This window comes from Chlorocebus sabaeus, chromosome 12, assembly GCF_047675955.1.
Source record: "Chlorocebus sabaeus isolate Y175 chromosome 12, mChlSab1.0.hap1, whole genome shotgun sequence".
Classification (NCBI taxonomy): Eukaryota; Metazoa; Chordata; class Mammalia; order Primates; family Cercopithecidae; genus Chlorocebus; species Chlorocebus sabaeus.
In genome coordinates, this window is record NC_132915.1 from 66,370,828 (window position 1) to 66,386,136 (window position 15,309).

The 15,309-nt window shown below is 47.1% G+C and overlaps 1 protein-coding gene across 1 annotated transcript in view; it reads left to right on the top strand.

Annotated features, from left to right (window-relative positions):
• The first annotated feature begins 792 nt into the window (after nucleotides 1-792).
• The window catches only part of FRMPD1 (FERM and PDZ domain containing 1), a 99,314-nt gene continuing 84,797 nt past the window's right edge, over nucleotides 793-15,309 (top strand). The window contains exon 1 of the mRNA XM_007968691.3: nucleotides 793-933. The gene's annotated coding sequence lies outside the window, so the exon portion shown is untranslated. The remainder of the gene's footprint in view (nucleotides 934-15,309) is intronic.

Sequence of the window (15,309 nt, forward strand, 5' to 3'; positions counted from 1 at the left end):
GAGTTCAGCACAGAAAATAATTCGTGCATAGACACACGCATTCGGGTATAATGGTCAGAGAGGTGGTAGGGTAGGACCAGAACCAGGGTAGTGGGTGAGATGGCTCAGGGGGTCAGAAAAGGGCTGAGTGCAGAGTCCCAGGGCGTTTTGGCATTTTAGAGCTTCTGGTTTGAGGAACCCTCAAGGAGACCGAGAGAGTGACTGGAGAGGGCCGAGGAAAGCTGGGAGAACAGTTTCCCAGCGCGGAAGGAGTTTAGAGAGACAGCGGAGGTGGTCCACAGTGCCTAACGTGGGCCCACGCTTTCCCTCTCCCTTCAGCCGTACACCTGGGGGGTATGGGGGTCAGGGGGCGAGTCAGAGTCATCTGCGTCCCCCAGGGTTCCCCATAGCTAGTGCTCTTCCTGGCGGAAACGAGGCGTGAGAAGGGGGTCCTTTTGGGAACTCTTCGGGGTTCCAGTTCTGGCCCAACCCCACGGGTCTGGGTGACCTTGGGGAGTCCCTTTCCTCTTCCAGCCTCAGTCTCCCCCTGGGTATTCAGCGGACGCTGCGTGCCCCGGCGGTGAGCTGAGGCAGGCGGCGGAGGCAGGGCCCGGGTGGGAGCGGGACCGCCCACTGCGGCGGGCCGGGACCTCGGAGCCCGCGGAGGCTGTGCGCGGGGCTCCTCCCCCGGGGCGGGGGTCGCGGCGCCGGCAGCTGGAGGCCGCGCAGCTGCAGCCTCAGCACCTGCCGCCGCCAGACGGCGCGGGCGCGGCCCGGCCCGGCCACCCCCTCCGGCTGCAGCCGCGGCGCGGGAGGCGGAGCCCGAGTCGAGCCCGAGCAGCGCTGCTGCCCGAGCCTTGGCCGCGACCGTGCCCGCCGCTGGGCGGGGCCGCCCGTCTCCGAGAGCGTCAGCCCGCTAGGTCCTTGTCCGCGCGGGCGGCACCTCCTCTGCAGGTAAGGGAGGGGTCCCGGCACCGCAAAGTTTTGGGGAGACTGCCTGTCCCCACACCCCGGGCCTGCGCCTAGGCTTCCTCCGCACCACCCTCCGCCTGCACCACCAGTCCCGGGTGACCCGCGCCCGCCTCCGGTCCTCGTGTCCCCAAGCCCGGCTCGGGGGCGCGTCCGTAGGCTAGCTAAGGACCTGCCACCGTGAACTGCTTGCACAGTAGCGATGTGTGTTTAAGTTTCCGAGATCTGCATGGTGTAGTGAGTGGAAAGAGCGGCAACGCTGGAGGGGGAGAGACCTGGGTTCAGGTGCGGCCGCGGCCAGTGCCAACTTTCTGAGTGACCTCAGACCAACCCTCCCTGCCCGTCCTCGATGGCCACACCTGAACCAGAAGGGGTTCGCCAGGGACGATCAGCTGCAGTGCCAATGCCTGTGTTGTCATTTTTTGAGTAGAGGGGCATCCCTGAGTGTCTCAGCTCCAGAACTCATGGGAGGTGGAGAGGAATGACCCACGGAAGTGAGTCTTTGGGGTCGCGTCGCTAACTTGCAGCAGCTTTGGCTGAGATCTAGGAGGGGCGTTGAGTCAGCCTCGGGGAGCAGGGGATACTCCGAGGGTTAGGAGTTAAGACTCTGGCTTCTGGTGGCTCCTCTACCATCCACCCACCGTCTGTGTGACCTTGGGCAAGTGCCCCCTGCTTTTGCCACCTATGAAATAGGGTGGAAGTCGTGTTCACTAGATGTTCGCTGTCTCTTTCAGCTGTAAACTCTGGAGAAGCGGAACCTCCGGTTCTCTGCATTTAGTCAGTTTGGGTGGAGGCAATATTTCACCAAGAATCCATCTAGCACTTGCAAATGAGCGTTTAGAAAATAAAGGAGGCATTTGCAGTTTGCTTTGGAAGTCCCAAAATAGGCATGGGGAGGATTGGTGAACGCTCAGCTCGCCTTCTTCAGTGCTTTGGACCATCATGAAATATTCAACGACATAATGATTTGTTTTCAAAGTGACTTATAGATCAGGAAGCGTTTCTGTTTGTGAGTCGGTTATTTTTGTAAAAACCTCAGAATGGTTGTTTGGGGGAAAAAAATGCACTGTTCTAGGGGTCCTGACCTAGAGGCCAGCATCTACTTGTTTCTAGTCTAAGATGATGGTTGAGATGATTTCCAATCGAGACAATTTCGGGCATCCTTTGGTCGGTGTTGAGTGTGCGTACGGTTAAGGAGCCAAGTTCATATTTTCCAGGACCGGCGCATTCTGGCGCAGCCACAGCAAAACAAGCACGAGGTAGTTAACTGTGAGATGCTAGAAGGAGAACTTTATTCTTTTGCCCGATATCTTGTTCTCCTTGTGCTGCAATTAGTGTGTTCCCAGTGTGTGGGTGAAACGCGTTACCATGAAAGGATTCTCGCAGAAGTGATTTTATGATTTTATGTCCTTCCTCGACATCCTGGTTTTAAGTTTCAAGCATTATGAAATCCGAGAGCTGGTGAGGGTTTGCCTGGTGACCAGAGCAGAGTTGTGGTACTTAAGTTTGCCTTTCCTGAATGAGACCCCATCCTCGAAGCTAATTTGTCCAGAGCCTTTTATCTCTCTGATGCATTCAAATGTCACCAGTCTTTTCCCTCTTCATTCTCTATTGGTTCAGCAAGCACTTTCTCACTACTCATTCGGGAGGCACAAACATGAAAATTACCAACAGGCCCTACCCTCAAGGAGCTCAGGTTCTGGTGAGGAATAAAGAGGCTTGTGCCACAGGAGCTTCATTCTGGGCTTTATCGCCTGGGATCCCTGTGAACACTAAGGAGGGTGAATTCCAACTGGAGATATTGGAGAAGGCTTTACAGTGGAAGGTGGAACAAGAGGATTTCAACAGGTGGTGAGGAATAGAAAGGCCATGTGTAGGTCAAGGAGCTGGTACGAGCAAGGAACTGGTGAGAGCTGGGAAAGCATGAGACAGATGAGTACAGTGAGCCAGGTGGAAGCACAGAGAAGGCAGAGCACTTCAGAGAAAGGGCAGCAGGAAAAGGCTCTGGAGACTCTGAACCTGGGCTGGAATCCTTGCTGGCTGTGAAGTATTGGACTTCTGAGCCTCACTTTTTTTATTTGTGAAAGGGGAATAATAATAATTCCAAACTCACAAGTTTAAATGAGATCATGTGTAAAAGTGTCTAACAGGGTGTTTGCATGTGATAGGTGTTGGATAAAAGTAAATTCTTTTTATCAGAGGGTTCATAGGCAAGCTGGATAAGTGTTTGAAGCCACCATTGGAGTAAATAGTGCTTTTTGTTTAAGCATGTGCATTGATTTTGAACCTCACCACCAGCAGAGAGTTCTTGTGACAATGTGATGTGTACTCGAGGTGCCTCCTGATTCAAGGGGCAGGGGCTTTTTGTTATTTGGAGGGTGTTCAGATCAGATACTAACATCAACAACAGGCAATGCCCTGTAAATACTGTTAGGTGGTGGGAGGTCACAGAAGGCTAATCAGAAGTCTCAATCCCTGCCTCACACAAGCTTATCACTATGTGCTCAAGAACCCAGGTTGGTTGGGTGGGGGGTGCAGTTTTGATAGTCAGACACAGCTCTAAATATATCAGGTTTGTCCGTATAGCTGGGAGTGGGGTAATGGCTCCCTTCTGTCTTAGATTTGCAATGGTTTCAAAGAATAGGACACAACCTGGGCAGCATAGTGAGACCTCCATCTCTACAAAAAATTTACAAATTAGCTGGGTGTAGTGGGTGTGCACCTGTTGTCCCAGCTACTTGGGAGGCTGAGGTGCTGAGGTGGGAGGATCACTTGAGCCTCACTCAGACTGCAGTGAGCTATGATCATGGCACTGCACTCCAGCCTGGGCAGAAGAGTGAGACTCCATCTCTTAAAAAAAAAGAAAAGGGGGACAGGAAGGTGAAGAATAACATTGCAATACCTTATGACCCTGTGTAGTACCATGTAGCATCTATGGTACTGTCCTTCATTTTTTTTTCAATCAATGATTATTCATAGAACACCTGCTGTCTGCCAGAAAATTGTTCTGGGTACCTCGAGAATACATTGAAACAAAAGGCAAGGTCTCTGCCTTCCTGGAGTTTATATTCTAGTTGGAGAAAATAATGAACAAGTCATTACATAAATAAGGTAATTACAGGGTGTGCCAAAGGCTGGGAAGAAAATAAGCGGGGAAGTGTGAGAGAAAGTAGTAGGAGTGGGACTCCATTGGAGGGTGGTCAAGGCAGGCCTATCTGAGCCAGTGAGAGCCACAGGAGAGAGGGAGCCAGTCTTGCCTGGAGCTGGGTGAGGGTTAGTGCAGCTCTGTATCTGTAAGAGGTAGGGTAGGGTAGTTCTGTGTATGAGAATGCAGACTCTGGGGCCACACCACCTAGAATTGAATACTTGCCCCTTGGCTAACTAAATGTATTACACTATCAGGTTATTTAATCTTTAAACTGAGCTTCAGTTTTTTCATCTGTAAACTAGGGATAATAACAGTACCTCGAGAGGGTTGTTGAAGGACTGAATGAGTCGATACATGTAAAGTACTTAGAATAGTGCCAGTTATATAGTAAGCACCAAATAAAAGTTCAATTGAGGGTGAGAGAAGGAAGAAACTGTTCCAGGCAGAAGGAACAGCAAATGCTAAGGCCTGGAGGCCTGAAGGGGCTTGGTGCATGTACAACTAGACAGGCTGTGTGTGCAGGTATTATCCTCACAGTTATCAGGGAGATTCCTGAGCAGGCTCTCTGCCCCTTCAATACAGAATTATGTATTTTAGGAATTTTGAAGAAATGACCACCCACGGCACTTTCACTTGCAGGATCAGGCCGAATAGTGTGGTGAGCTGCTGCTGCTGCTGCTGCTGCTTTGGGGACATTGCACAGTAGATCCTTCTTTAGGATCTCTTTCCCTCCCTCCTTCCCTGACCCCAGAGGTGCTCATTGATGCATAAAGGGAAAGCAGGAGTGGAGCTGAGCCCCTGGTGCCACCAGCCCTGGTACAAAAGTGCTGGCTCTGCCCGCTTGCTGTGGGGTACCATTCAGCCATCATCCCCTCCTCCTCCCAAGCTGGAAACTACAGCAGGGGAGGCTAATCATCTGTGCCATCTCCCTTGTTCCCTCCTTACTGAAATCTACTCAGTAAGAACCAAGTGACCTTGCCCTGTAAAGTAACAGCCACCAAGCCCTGTTATTTTTACTTCCAAAATCTCTCTCAAATATGCCCCCATCTTTCCATTCTTTCTGAGCATCAGGCTTCGGTGCTGTATACTGTAAAGTGTGGCTCTGATCTCATCATGCTCCTCCTCAGAGCCTTTCAGTGGGTCTTCCCTGTATGGATACTGAAGTCCTGAGTCCTCAGCCCAGCAGGCATGGTGGGCTACCTCCATCCTTTCTCTCACACCCCCTCCTCTGCACCTTGTCCCCACTCTTTTTTTTTTTCTTTTCTTTTCTTTTTTGTTTGTTTGTTTTTTTGAGACAGAGTCTTGCTCTGTCGCCCAGGCTGGAGTGCAGTGGTGTGATCTTGGCTCACTGCAAGCTCCGCCTCCAGGGTTCAAGCAATTCTCCTGCCTCAACCTCCTCAGTAGCTGGGACTACAGGCACCTGCCACCATGCCTGGCTAATTTTTGTATTTTTCCATAGAGACAGGGTTTCACCATATTGACCAGGCTGGTCTCGAACTCCTGACCTTGTGATCTGCCTACCTCAGCCTCCCAAAGTGCTGGGATTACAGGCATAAGCCCCCGTGCCCAGCTCCCCCACTCTTAATACCCCTGGCCTCAGGTCTCTAGGCCTTTGCTCCCCCGTCTAGCCCCTCTGTGTAGCGTGTGCTTTAGCCTTGGTGGTCCTGCCTATACCTGAAGGCTAAGCTCAAATTCTACCACCCCTAGGAAGCTGTCTTCCAGATCCCCTCATCCCAGGGATTTCACTATCCCCTGATACTTGGTACCTCTCATGGAGAAGTCATTGCTGTCAGCCTTGAAGGATTTTGTGTGCGGTTACTTGTGTATGTGGCCACAGCTCACAGAAAGCCTTTGGGAGGGCCAGCACAATGTCCTTCTTCTTTATAGCCCACAGCCGTTTTCACAGAGCCTAGCCCTAATGCAGGTCTGTACTGGATTGACAAAAGCCTGTGATTTTCCCGAGATCTGAAATGATTTGAGTCAAGCCAGAAGCATGAGGCTGATGCTTAGGGGTTGCATATGATTCCCAGCTGAACTCACTCGTGGCGTTCTGATCCCTCAGGATGTAGATCCTTCGTTTGATGATGGGTTGATGCAACCTCCAAGATGAATCTGAGTTTCAAATTTAGTCTTTCAGTGTGCCTATTTTAAAGGAATATACTATGTAAAATTTGAACCTTGAAGCTTTTGACAATCATTGTTTATATTACAAAAGCATTATTTAACTGTAAAAAAGATCAGTATAGAAAGCTTTCAAACACCAGATATACCTATGCACTTAATACCATTCAATGTATAAAATTTTGATTTATCCACAGTGATTGTAGTTGTACTTTACTGTATCCTGAGATATACACTAAACTTAATGTATGTTCATGGAAGCAGTACTAACAGTGGCTTAAATTTGTTTTGATAACTACAGATTACATTATGCAGGTTTGCAAATCTGAGACTTTTTTTTTTTTAGTTAACTATCTGCCTGAAGGACAGTGGGAAGCCAGACTTGGTGCTTGGCAGATTGATATGAGGACAAAAGCCATTATTTTCATTAAGTGACACAGTGTTTTCAGGAACTCACCTGATGTTTAGAGACCTTTTTGCCAGCAGTTAAAAGTGGTTCAGGCCACCAATCATTTCTCAAGCTGGCTGCTAAATGATATGTGCCCTTAATATTAGTTGTTTTGGTGAAAAAGAAAAAAAAAAAACCACTAATTACAAGTTGGAAAAGATAAGATGGTAAATTTAAAAGTTCTTTTGACCTCTTTCAAGGAATGATCTGAGAACCTCAGCTGCTTCAGTAAAAGGGTGATATGGCAAAATTTCAAAATCCTGAATGGAAAGAGCTTCAGAGGAATTCATCTGGATGCAACAGTGAATCATTCTCTGAGATTTTTGACTTAAGGGAAGACAGATGTGCAGGCAGCTAAGAAAAGCTGTGCTTCCTGTTCTCTGAGTGTCTAGAATATAGGGTGTAGGCTACAGTTTGTGTTAAAACCAACGATAACAATCCCACCTCCCCTGCCAATTGAAACCCCTGTCTGATGCTGACTTGTGGCCATTCACATGTGAAGCTTCTGAGTTACTGCTTTGTTGTTTTCTTTGCTCCAATGTAGAATTCAGAAGGATGCAAAAGGAAAAGCAATTATTAAAAATGAGGATGGCATGTATTTGTTCTTATAAAAATAATTTATTTGGTAGCTGCAGTCTCTGTTCTCTCTGGCTTTCCCTGGAAAAAGACACCAGTCCAGACTGTCCAGGGCTCCCCTGGTACCTGTGAATGTGCTGTTAGTTCCTGGTCTGGTTAGAAGATGATGTCTCTGTGGAGATACATACTTGGCCTCTTTCTTTCCCCCTGGGGTGAGGGACATTTTGTGTATAGGAGATGGAAGAATAGATGGTCTCTTTCTCAAGCTCATTCCTGGTTATTTTCAGTACTTAGCTCTTTGCAAAAGCTGCGTAATAAGTGTCTTAGTGAGAGTGTGCCTTGTGTATGTGCTGAAAACCTAGATTCACACATATGTTTCCAGACATTTTAGCTACCAGTCATAGACCCTCAAACAAGACCGCCAGCTCTGGAGATGATCAAGTACAGCCTTTGTGTGGTGCAGGAATTCCCCTAGCATACCCAGCCTCCCTCTGCTTGGACCTGCCAACCCCCACCACCCTCCTATTCCATCCTCCGTTGGCTCTGGTTATTACAAAGTTCTTCATTATTTCAAGCCAAAAATCTTCCTCTGGGCAATGTTTGCCCCATTGGCCCGGATCCTGCCCTTTGAAGCCCCACACAAAAAATCAATTTCTTCCTCCCTATGACAGCTAGTTAGGCCACTTGGACCTTCAGAGACAGGGATCAGACGCCCACATCTTCACTTCTTCAGGCAGGATGCCCACTTTGTCTGGCCCCCTGAAAAGCTAAGAATGGGACACAGCTGTGCAGGTGGGGGTCTGATCCTCCCAGAGAGGAGCAAGCCCACTGCAGCCTCACTTCAGAGTCTGTATTTGCGTTAGCACAGCCTGAGGCCAGTTAGCGCCCGGTGGGTCCTCCTACTGGGCTCTGCACTGGGCCACTAGGGAACTGTATGCACTTTGGTGTCAGAGAGCCCCGAGTGTCCTGGCCCAGTGGTTGACGTGGGGTGGCCCCAGGTGAGTTAGCCCCCTCTCTGGGACTCAGATCCCTCATCTGTCTGACTACTTCTTAGGTGCTGTAGTTTTTCCTGTGGATGGTGTAACAAATCATCACAATCTTGGCTTGAAACAGCAGAACTGTGTCCTTTAACAGTTCTGGAGGCCAGAAGTACAAAATCGAGATGTTGGTAGTGCTGCTCTCCCACTGGAGTCTCTAAGGGGAATCCTTCCTTTGTCACTTCCAGCTTCTGGTGGCCACTGGCATTTCTTGTGGCTGCCTCACTCCAGGCTCTGCCTCCCTGGTCACATTGTCTCCTCCTGTCTGTTTCAAATCCTTGTTTCACTCTTATAAGGACACTTGTCGAGATTTAGGGTCCACCTGGATAATCCAAGGATAAGCACCTCATCTAAAGACCATTAATTTAATTACAGGTGTAAAAATCCTTTTTTCAAATAAGATCACATTTATAGGTTCCTGGGATTGGGACTTGGAATTTTTTTTTTTTTTTTTTTTTTTTTTTTTTTTTTTTTTTGAGACTGGAGCTCGCTCTGTCACCCAGGCTGGAGTTCAGTGGCATGATCAAGCTCACTGCAGTGCTGATCTCCTGGGCTCAAGTGATCCTCTCACCTCAGCCTTCTCAATTGCTGGGACTATAGGCGCACACCAACTGGCTAATTTTAAAATTTTATTTTTAGTAGAGATGAGGCCTTGCTATGTTTCTCAGACTGATCTGGAACTCCTGAGCTTAAGCAATCCTCCTGTGCCAGCCTCCCAAAGTGCTGGGATTACAGGTGTGAGCTACTACATCCAGCCAAGACTTGGATATCTTTTTAGGGTGGCCGCCATTCAACCATGGGCTCTCTACTGCCTCTACTTTTGCAATTCCCTTTTGTTTCCATTGTATTTGAACCCAGCTCTCCAGGGACACTGGCCTCAGATCCTCAGGCCACATGTCTTCTGTCTCCTTCTTCCTTCAGCATCCTGGCTGCTGCTCTGAAGGGTGCCAGGGCTTTTCCAATCACTCTTCTTGTACAGATGTGGGTGGGGCCCTCAGGGATTAGGCTGCCTAGGAGAAAGCTCAGGTCTTCCTGGTGCATACCCTCATTTCTACCAGCATGCTGTGGCTAGTCAGTGGAGGTTTTGTCAGTGGGAAGGAGAAGCTGTGGCTATTAAAATATTCATTGCTGGTTCTTAGACTTAGGGAAGATCCCACAGTGAATGTGCTCTGGACAAAGAAGGGACACATTTTCCCCCTAATTTAGACTGAGATTGGCTCACTGAATTTGAGGGAAACTATTTATATTCTCAGTGCCCAAATACTCTGTAAAAAATCAGGAAATGCTCCTTAGCAACGCTGTAAGAGCGTAGTAGTATCATCTTCTTGCCCTACAACTAGCCTGTTTCAGAAGTTCCATGGTCCTTTAAGTGTGATCTCCAATCTGCTGCTGGTTTCTGGGCTCTCCAAATGCAACTCCCACTAAAACGTGCTTTTCTCCACAAAGGGAGTGTGCTGCTTTCTTTGCAGTTGACTTTTCAAGCACTGGGGGAAAAAAAAGTGCTGAGGGGCAAGCAGAAGAGCTGGGTCTGGTGAAGCTGGTAGTGGAGCTGAGGGAAAGCAGGGGGAGGGTAGTGGCCTGGGAGGGTCTGGATACTGAGCAGCTCCAGACTCTCTGCTCATTGCTGCCCCCAGGATTCCTGTCTGATGGCATCCTCCTAGATGCTCCACTCATTTCAATATGCTTTGCTAAGAAAGGCCTGTGTGGGGATGGGGGCTGGGGAGGAGAGGTGGGGAGGGAGGAGAGAGATGAATCAGACAGCCCCTGCCCCACCCGCGGCTGGAAGTAAGTCAGTGCTGGGCAGGGTACTGTGCTTTGCAGAGACCCTTGGGAACCTAGCAAGGGCTGGCCATGCCTTGCAGGGAGATCTAGGAGGGCTTCTGGGAGGGACTGGCATTTGAACCGAGCCCTAATGGGTGACTAAGAGATAAAGAAGAGAAAGATGGATAGAACAGTATATCCAAAGTTGACCTCAGGTGGCCCCCTTCCTGGTCATCATCCAATGGAGCTGCACTGGAAGAAGCTCAGGTGTGACAGGGACCTTAAGGACCATCTAGTAAGGAAGATATTCAGACTGCACTGCTTAGAGATCTCCACTTCTCATTTCTCTTGCTGGGTTTAAAGAACAGTGATTTTCCATTTTGACAAGGCTTGTTTGGTGTAGCCACTTCAAAATATCCCCACACCAAAATATAACGCTTTGTCTGGGATATCTTTTTCAGACTGAGGGAGCCTTCCCTCCTGCCCCCTCATTTCTGCAAGGCAATACTCCCCAGACTGTGTGCTCATGGGGTGTTGCTGTGTAACTTTCCGCACTTGACTATGAGCTTCCTGGGCAGGGACTGAGCCTTGCTGCTCATTCAATACAGAGCCTGGAATGAGGCTTGAGGGGTACAGCGTTGACTGATGAAATGAATGAATGCATGACTATGACAACTTCCTTAGCTGCATCTGGCTCCCAGGTGTCTTCATTGGTCTCTACAGTCATCAGTAGTGTCCTGGCTAAGTCAAGAGCATATGTGGGCCTCTGTGTTTCTCCATCTTATATTCTCTCCTGGAGTTGGTTTGCTGTATCAGCCAAGTGCTAGCAGAGACTCAGAGGGGTGGTGCCCCCTCTCTGCACTTTGAAACGATGGGGAGGCTGTGGACCTAATGTCCAGCCCCTGGAACTGCTGCCTGTTGTTCTGGGACATGGCCAAACTGACCTGGGAACTTGCTTACTCGAGCCAGCTGGCTCTTCTTGGTGCCTTGTAGTCTTAGTACTACAGCCACAGAGGCAGGAGGGTGCAGGGGGAAGCGCCCAGGTGACTCCATCAGGCCTGAGTTTACCAGCTGCATGATCTGAGGCCCGTTGTTTACTTGCTTTCTTAATTGATTATCTGTGCATGTTAAACTTACAGAAAAGAAGATACAGGGAAGATATAATGGTCCCTATTTTCCACTTACACACGGTAAATATTCAATAAATGTTAATATTCTTTTTATATTATCTGAAGGGCTATCATGGAGAAGAGAGATAAAACTGGTTCTATGTGTTAGAGGTTGTCTGGAACAAAGTTTAATTTTGCCTCAAGTTATCATCCTTTCCAAATTTCGTAAAGCCCCCTAGTGTCCTAATTCCTCAAGCTTACAGCATTCCTGATATCTTTGTTTCTTGTTCTCTTCCACCTGCAAACTACCACCACCTCTCTGTGTCAATTTGAAGGTTGCTTCCCCTTGTCTGGGCCTCAGTTTCCTATCTGTGGATTAGGTTATATCCAAGGTCCTCTACAGCTTTGACACTACATTTAATTTAACAACATAGATAGATAATCCATGTCTTAGACTGTTTTGTGTTGCTATAACAGCTTGTTTGGAGGTTCTAGCAGGGGAGCACAGCTACTGGTATACCCTTGACTGAAGACCAGTCCTCCTCTATCAGGGATGGTCGTCCTCTTTGCCCAAGCATGCAGCTTTGGGAGGGATGCACATGGAGTGGTGAGGGAGGAAGGGGACACCTGCCTAGCCAGCCAGATCAGCCGAATCAACCCTGGTGACCAGTGGGGGGACAGATGTCACAGCCAGATTGCCCTCACTTCCATTTTGCTATAACAGAATACCACAGACTGGGCATTTATAATAAATAAAGATTTATTGGTTGTGGTTCTGGAGGCAGGGAAGTCCAAATCAAGAGGCCCGTATCTTTCATGAGCCTTCTTGCTGTGTCATTCCATGGCAGAAGGGCAAAGAGAGGGCAAGAGGGGTGAACGCAATCCCACAATAATAAATCCACTCCCGCAATAACAACATTAGTCTGTTCATGAGGGTGGTGCTCCCATGTTCCAAACATCCCTTATTATGCCCCACCTCCCATCACTGCCATTTTTGGGGTCACAGTTTCAGCACATGAACTTTGGGGGATATATTCAAACCATGGCCATTCATTATTTGGAAAGTGATATTCTAGGCCCCAGAGCAAATACAGATGGAGTTACAGTCCTTGGCCTTATAAAGGTCACAACCTAGTGTGGGGACAAATAAGTCAGCATCATGAATGCTATAGTAGGGGATGAATACAGGACTGAGGGATCCGAACCGGAACAGGGAGAGCCTAGCCACTTGATCAATGTAAGGGCCCATTGCCCTCAGGGGGGAGCTGTCTAGAAATGTTTGTCACTGCACAAAAACATGAATGATGGAGACCAGGGCCTCCCAGGTGACACTAGGATTTTTTGCTTTGAATTGGAATTATCAGTATGGAAAATCCCAGCAGAGATGACCTATGTGAGGGACCTTCTTTCCTCTCTTAGTCTCCTGCCTTCCTGGAAAGAAAAAAAAAGTATCCAAGTCTTCAGAATAGATTGACCTTTATGTACAGAAGCTCTTGGGACATGCAGCTCAGTTTAACAAGTACTGTTTGTGTGCCTGAGAAATGTCTGGGAAGATGCAGAATCACATGTGTAAAGAGAATTAATCTATCTTTTGCCATGATTGTGTTCAGAAGCTGATTTTCAAAGACAGTTTCAATTTTCCTAGCTGTCTGGGTGACAGTTAGATGCGTACAACCTGTGCACACTCGTCCCTCTTTTGTATTTAGTCTGCCCAATTTAATTTGTTTAGATTCCATAGGCTTTTATTGATTGCCCCTTAGAAGTTTAGCCTAGTGTTGACAGCCTAGGGGTATGAGAGACATCATTAGCCAGAAATTTCTTTTCTAGCTGGACTGATAAGTCTGATACCCAAGAGTCAGTGAACAGAATGATCTGTTCATTGGGGATTGCTGAGTAAATTGGTGTGAGTGCCAGGATTTCTGCCCCAGGCTGAGAGATCTGGATAGATGGATGCTGAAGATGATTCTCCAGGAAGTCTTTTGGAGGAGTCTGCATTGGAGATGCACCAGGTGGGGATTGCGTGCCAGAGTGGAGATGCAGCGGGAGGGGGCCGATCAGCAGGTGAACTTAGCATGGGTATTCAGCTTGAGCTAACTTTCCAGTCTCATCCTCAACTCGTTGTTCTCATGCCTTAATAATGAAAACATTTATTCAATACACAAGGCTCTAGCAGGCCTCTGGATTTTTGCTTGTGCTATTTCCTTTGCTTAGCCTCTCCACTGCCCCACTCCATCTACCAGTAAAACTCCTAGTTATTTTTCAATTCTGGTGTTCTTCTGCTGTTTTGACCTCATGACTTTGCCTCTCCTGGCTTCTCATAGTGTTTTGTTTATATAGTCATCCTTCAGAATCCCACAGGTGATTGGTTCCAGGACCCCACTGCAGATAACAAAATCCATGGATGCTCAAGTCCTTTATATAAAATAGTGTGATGTTTGCATATAACCTATGCATATCCTCTTGTATACTTCAAATTATCTGCAGGTTACTTATAATACTTAATAGAGTATAAATACTATGTAAATAGTTGTTATACTGCATTGTTTAGGGAATAATGACAAGAAAAAGTCTGCACATGTTCAGTAGAGGCACAACCATACATCTTTTCCCCAAATATTTTCCGTTCAAGGTTGGTTGAATCCATGGATGTGGAAGCCACAGATAGGAAGGGCTGACTGTACTTCTGTTTTAGTTTGGTACCTGGAGCATGACAGATGCCCAAGAGATATCACCTGAATAAATGAATAACTGAATAAATGACTGGTTATTAAGTTCTGTGTCTGACTCACCTGCTGGAACTGTGAAATGTTTCCTGGGAGAGGAGTGGAAGGCACTGAGATGAAAATGTAGGTGACAGATTCAGAGCAGGGAAACCACTGGGCTGCTCTTGGTGGTGGGGTGGGGGAGATACCCTCTGGAGGGGGTGTAGGACATTGACTTTTATTTATTTATTTATTTTTACTTTAAGTTCTGGGATACATGTGGAGAATGTGCGAGTTTATTACACAGGTATACGTGTGCCATAGTGGTTCGCTGCACCTATCCACCCATCACCTAGGTTGTAAGCCCTACATGCATTAGCTATTTGTCCCGATGCTCTCCCTCCCCTCACCCCACCCCCCACAGGCCCCGGTGTGTGTTGTTCTCTTCCCTGTGTCCATGTGTTCTCATTGTTTAACTCCCACTTATGAGTGAGAACATGCAGTGTTTGGTTTTCTTTTCCTGTGTTAGTTTTCTGGAGGATGGCTTCCAGCTTCATCCAAGGACGTCGACTTTTTGATGAATAGAAGCACACAGTAAAAATATTCTCTAAGATATACTACAGACATTAAACATTTGGGGAAAAACCTGACTCTGGAATAATCAAAGAACTACAAATAAAATCAGCAATGAAAGCAAGGAAAAGAACTGCAATCAGAAGCCCCCTTATAAATCTAATAAATTAGGGGTGACTGAGTAATTGGGGGAAGTAATTTTCTACTGACTGAGGGAGCATAATTGGGATAGCTTTGTGGGGGGCCATTTGGCTATATCAAAATCATTAAAAACTTGTATAGTCTTTCACCCAGCAGTGCCATTCCTAGGAATTTATCCTAAGAGAATAATTACAGATGTACTATCAGAGATGTTTATCTCAACGTATTTGTAATGCAGACATCGAAAATAAACCAAATATCTAGCAATAGGGGCTCAGCTTTAAAAATGGCACTCTTATCTATGGCAAATAAAAAATAATGTTGTAGAATAATAAAGACACAGGGAAGTGTTTACAGTGTGTTTTTCAGTTTAGAAACCAGCATATATGGTAAGTTCCCAATTATGTTGAAAATGTGTCTTTTCACACAAAAAGACTAGAAGGGTAATTAGCAACTTATAGCTTTTAGTGGACAATTTTTATTATCTTCTCTCTAAAAAAGAAAACTTTCAAAATTTTCTACCAGCCACGTGTATTACGTTTATAAGAGAGGGGAAGCAAGTGTCAGTTAAGAAAAAGAGAGAAGCTTTTGGAGAGCATTGTTTGAGCATCACTAGGTGGAAAACTAAATGGGCACATCATTTATCTTGCAAATTCCAGACAGGTAGTGTTTTCAGAAGGAAGAGTGGTCTTAGGTCCATTTGTGTGAGTATATTTATAGAAGTGAAAGCTTTGGGAGAAGGAAA